Source organism: Rhagoletis zephyria, unplaced genomic scaffold (assembly GCF_001687245.7).
Source record: "Rhagoletis zephyria isolate East Lansing unplaced genomic scaffold, Rhagoletis_zephyria_1.1 Rzeph_scaffold_00002, whole genome shotgun sequence".
Classification (NCBI taxonomy): domain Eukaryota; kingdom Metazoa; phylum Arthropoda; class Insecta; order Diptera; family Tephritidae; genus Rhagoletis; species Rhagoletis zephyria.
In genome coordinates this window covers 575,900-582,145 of record NW_016157086.1, presented here as the reverse complement: position 1 = coordinate 582,145, position 6,246 = coordinate 575,900, and positions in this window count along the sequence as shown.

Here is a 6,246-nt window from a genome sequence, read left to right as displayed (position 1 = left end):
AGACGATAATTTCGCAAATTTTTAAAACGTATTCTACCTTTTTAATTTTTGACCTCATATTCAGATTGTGTAGGTTATTTTACATGGCAAATGACTATAAAATTCACGACTTTCAACTATTTTGTTAAAAAATTGTTTCCCAGAATGCATATGGTTTTCTAAATTTTCAAATGCAACGCGCAAGTACTTGGAGTTATCATATTCGAATAAAATTTTGCACAGCTTATTCCTAGACCAAAACACATCTTTTTCCACCCGGCAAACCAAATTTTATTTTTAACGAACGGTCTAGTGGCCATATAAATTCGGTATAACTCTGCTATAACAAGAGCAGCACCTTCCGACACCGTTCTAAATGCAGAGCACACACATAGAGTACAACGACGATATGTGGAGAAGAAAATTCAACGCGGTAGCTCCAGATTGTTATTAGTTGACTACAAACGTAGAGTCGGTTCAGAGTATTCCGGACTATGTGCTAACTGTTCTGCAAATAATTAGTATTCTACTGCGCTATAAATTATAGTTGCTCTTAAATATTACGGAAATCTGAGGAATAAGCCTTTACTTGTGCCAACCGCCTTTAGTCGAATTGCGAAAGATACCTCATAAGACTATATTCTTAGTCATCTAATCCAGCTGTATACTTGAATGGAGATTAGTTGCGATTGCTATGCCCTACCAGCCTAAATGACGGCGAAAATACTTTAAAAACTACACACGGTTTAGGGCATCGGTTTTGTCTATCTTTCCTTTAAATACCCTGTCAAACAAAGTCCTCGAGGTTATGACTTAATACACAAACCCTTATTAAAAGGGGTGTAGCTTAACCGCAATTATATTTAAGTTAAACTCAAGGTCGTTGCATTTACCCTGAATACGAATGAAGGCTGCAAGGTCATTCAGTTATTCAGCTGGCATAGCTTATCGGAAAATTCCTGATCTTCCTTCATGACCATCCTCCACAAACGAGAGAGTCTGATCGACTTCAAACTGACACGAAACGTGAGAGGTAGTTGTACCTGTTGGCAGCAAACAAGGCCCATAGGTATCTTGAAGTACGATCCATCTGAGGAGCCCGTTTCAGACAAGAGAGACATCCACCTGTGTGCCATAAAAGTTATGAGCCAGGCAGCGCCACGAAAGTATAACGCCGAAAAGCTGCAATCGCAACGGTTAGCGGAGAAATTTCTCATGCAGCTTTCAGCCCTGCTTAAACAATCCACTTCTCTTCAGCTTAATATAAATGAGAAGTGGCATATTTTCTCACAATCTCCCTGAAATGCTGGGGAAGAGATCAGTGGCTCCACGCAGATCACGTCTTGAAACGCTGCTACATGGAAATATGCAACTGATTGGGCTTTACCAGTCCTGGCAAATTCACTATTGTTCAGATTTTCACAGTAGATACCGAAAATCCTGGAAAAGTTCCCTGATTAAAAAGTCGACTTAAACCACCTGACATCGTCGGTGTTAGACCCGTAAAAAAAGAGGTAAACAAAGACATGATAAACCACCTTCTGTGGAAAAACAAAGTGAAATATAAGAAGCAGTGCCCTTAGAGCACTCGACACCCGCGCGGAAAATATAGCTTCGTGAACGGTAGCGCAATGTCATCAAGGATAGAACTCCGACTCGCATTGCTAGCAACCAAAAGATCTATGTGGCACAGCAAGCCAACTACATTAACCTAACCCTTCTTGATTCTTCAAAGCATTTTAGGAGTATAGCTTCCCAGTGACTCTCTCTCGAGGACATCGCATATCCTTACTTAATCTCGACTATAAAAGGGCACATGTCACCCCAAATACAAAGGGAATCTTTCATAATGCATATCTCTGGAAATATTTCTGATACAGTACCGGAACTTGGTATGGAGATCTATAAAATCAAATTCATATTCATGGAAGAGGGCTGACACCTATTTAAAAAGTCAAATTCAATTTGAAATAGGGGAAATATTTATTTGAAAATTATGTATATTAAAAAATGGACCAAGAATCATAAAAAAGTTGTACTTTGAAAATATTTTGGAAAGGGTTGCCACCTGTTCGAAAAGTTAAATTTTAATTAATTAATAGCAATTTATCTGAAAAATTAAACTACACGTAGGAGGGTTGCCACCCGCGACTTGAATTGAGGGAATTAGGTAATTGGAATATATATTACAATATGGGTATCAGACGTAAACTGCTTTCCTTAGGTTTTAGTTGGAAAATATTTCGAAGAGGGTTGCCGCCTGTTTTAAAAGTCGAATTTAAATTAATTTTGTGTTCGTATAGAATAGTAGCTTATGTCGAAAGGGCTGGCTTTAGTATAATGCGACATTCGCAGCACACGATTGCGAATGACTCACTGGCGCCGAGCCGTTGAAGAGCTTTTGGCAAAAAACGTGCAAGAAATAGTTCCGATACTAGCAAGTCAATATTCTTATTAAGTCTCATCAAAAAATTTCTTGTCGTTTAAAGAATAAAGGGAATGCCGCATTAAACTAAAGCCAAGTTCCCAATATAAGCTACTATTCCATATGAACACAGAATTATATTCAAGGTAAAGTGTCAAATTGAAATACAATTATATTATAAGTTAAATACAATTATATTATAAGTTAAAAAGTTATTATTATATACGTTTTAATCAAAAGAGGCTTGATAAGGTTTTATTTCTAAGCTACATGTGTATAGCAGGGATTCCACATATGCTTTAAAAGTCCAATTTAACTTGAATTATTGGAATTACTTGGGTAATTTGATTACAAATGTATATATGACAATATGAGCATCAGATAAAAGAGGTTTAAAAAGGTTGCCAACTATTTAAAAGGTTCATTTCTAAACTGTATGTAAGTAAGAAAAAGTATCACAAGAAAGAGGTTTAAGTAAGTTTTAGTTTAAAAATATTTTGAAGACGGTTAGAAAAATTTTGTATCTTCTGTTTTTTTGCTTAGTTTAACAGTCGGTTTCACCAGCAGTTTAAATGGAAAATAATTTTTTATTTTCTGTCAATTTCCACATAAAATTTAAACAATTAAAATCATTTTTCACCTAAATGGCCTTCGTGCAATTGGCTGTACGTAGGTTGAGTTTAATTGAAATAAACTAGCACGCAGAAATTTCATGCACTCAGCGAAGCGGGTGAGGGCGTCTAGTATTTTAAATAATTTTACAAACATTTTTTTATGAAATAAATATCTTCACAAATCCTAAACATATTCACTAAAATGCGACAATCGGGTATTGCAAAGGAGAAAACTTCACAGCGACTATCAACTTCAGTGTCATCCAAAAATTGCAAACTTGTCAGTTGCAATGAAATATACCCAATAGTCATGCACTCTTTCTGAATTTTTTATTTCTTGGAAATATATTGAAAAGAAAAACAGAAAAGGTAAAAGGAAAATAGAAACAAACTGCACTACAAGAACTTATGTACTTTGCATACATTTTTCATTTTTAATACTTTCGCATTTTTTTCCATACTTCAAGTTTCAACACTTTATCCTCTTCTAATGGAGTGGCACTCTCATGCCGACACCTTTAAACGAACTTTGCTGGTGCTGCTGTGTGAAAATAAGTAACGACACGTGTGAATTTCGGTTTCAGTTCACTCACTCAAAAACGCTTACCTTTCCCGCTTCAAATTCAACACGATTTTTGGTTGCTGTGGTGCGTCACCAAAAGCGGCATTCGCCACAAAAGCTACCAACCCACTAAGGATACCTCAAACACCTCAATTTACACGTAAGCACACACACACACACACACACACAGGTGCATACATAGCTTCCCAGCCGCTCTGTGGGCAACTCAATTTGCATGCCATCCGCGTGGAGGCTCTTGTTTATTTGAGGGCGAGTGGGTTAATGCCATAGCTTATCTCAGGCGTCCCACGCAGAAAAGGTTTAAAACAAATTTCAACACGTCAGCGGAGGAAAAAAGCGCAATTCAAGCATCTGGTATATTTATCCCACTTTTCGGTGATATTTTTGACACCTCTCAAGCTGATAACTGGTATTGCGCATTTATTTGTATGTGTGGTGGAGTGCTTGAGGTATTTTGAATTCTAAGCGCATGATAAGGAATACACACATATGTATGTTAATATGTATCGTACATATTTATGACGCATTCTTGGTAAATTGAAGCCCACTGCCTCAAAAATTGGTAAACAAATCGGTTATCTTATTGAATAATTTCTGCTGGATGTGAAATCCAACAAAGCGGAACCAATATGGCGGACTTATGCAAAAGACTTATTCCTCTTATGTGACCGAACGGGTTTAATGAAATTTTTTCATGTGTTTGAGTCGGTCCCTGTATAGTTTAAGTTCACAACTTTTAACGCGAGGTGGCGCTGGAGTCGAGTTATTACTCAAAATCGTATTTTCGTATTTGTGATCCGATTTGACTCATATTCGAGATATATGTATATGTATTGGTAACAATAGGGGCAATACTAAATATTGCAAAAAAATATGCGCAAGATGGCGCTGGAGCCGAGTAATTGCTAAAAATCGTCAATTCGGAGGCACCAGGATTCAAAGTCAAATTATACCCGTTAAATCAACCATCAGAACCATTGCGGTCCTTGCATTATGGTGACTAAATATAATGTGGACCAATGATACTCACCAGTTTGGAAATTGCCACCAACTATACTATACAGATTCAAGGACGATTCACCATCGAGCCGCAAAGACTTCTTCCCGGTATAACGCTTTCGTCAGGTTATTTAAGACTCCTTCTGTCGACCACAAAACCAAACGTGAATGTGAATTGTTGGCGAAAACGTTGGTCCAATCGTTTCAATAAAAAAATTAATTTTGGGCGGGACGAAGTTCGCCGGGTCTGCTAGTTTAGCATAAATTTATTTCAAATTTTGAAATGGTGGCTTTTTTTTTAAAACGGTTTTAAAATAAACTTTTGCGAAGCCAAAAGATATTTTATTGCAAATATTATCTCAAATTTGATTTAAGTTTTGAAAGAGGTCATCTTCTTCTTCTTTATTGGCGCTGTAACCGCCGAAGCGGTTTTGGCCGAGTCCAAAACAGCACGATAGTCATTTCTCTTCTGTGCTAACAGACGCCAAATGGAAATGCCAAGTGAAGCCAAGTCCTTTTCCACCTGGTCTTTCCAATTCAGAGGAGGCCTTCCCCTTTCCCTGTTACTACTTTCCCTGTTAATACTTTCAGAGCAGGAGCGTTTCTGTCCATTCGAACGACATGGCCAAGCCAACGGAGCCGTCGAAATTTAATTCGGTGCACTATGTCTATATCGTTTTAAAACTCATTCGAAAAAAAAGCTTGCTAACACCTCTTTCGTTTTGTTACGCATATATTGTTCCAACCTTCCATCATAATGTTTTCGAAATAAGGATTTTTAATCAACCGTTCAACAAAAATTAATTGCAGTGAATTTAGCTTTAAACAGTTGGCAATCCGCGAATAAAATTAATTCCCCTAATCCCCTAATTAATTTAGACTTTTAAAAGTCTGGCAACCATATTCAAAAGTATTTTCGAAATAGCGCTTTCTTAACGCTTTGATTGACAACCATTATTATTATTATTATTATTATTATTATTATTATTATTATTATTATTATTATTATTATTATGGGTCATATGCACCCCGACCTCTGAAGTGATCAATTGTGCGTGACCCTCCGCCCTATAGGGGAAGGCTTTTAATGTAGCGTAGCACTTTCAAGGGCGTTTTGCTCCAGACTTTAAATGGATTAAGTGTATCATCCCCCAAGTGAGCTAGTCTGCGCCTAGAAAGATCGTTACATTCACAAATAATGTGTTCTGGCGTTTCTTCATCCAGCTCACAGAAGCGACAGACTTTGGTTTCTGAAAGATTCAGGACTGATAAATCGTTTGGCTTCACTCAGCTCTGGACATTCTATCCAGTGCCTTTTGAACTTTTTGTCTATCCAGTTATTTATGATCTCCTATATGTGTGCGTTGGTGAGCCCACGAAATGGTTCTGGACCATTAAATACTGCGGTAGCGCCTAGCTTCGTCAGGCAGTCAGCGTTCTCGTTGCCATCAAGTCGTTCGTGCCCCGGTATCCATCCTAATAAAACAGTATTTTAGACACCAAGAGTGTTTAGAATCTTAAAGCAACCAAATACTAGCTGGGAATTTATTTTGTGAGACTTCGTTGCCAGTAGGGCTGATGTCTGTGCGATAAAATATAGATATATTTCTAGGATGTGCTTCTTCTAAGGCATTCTCTGCAACTAA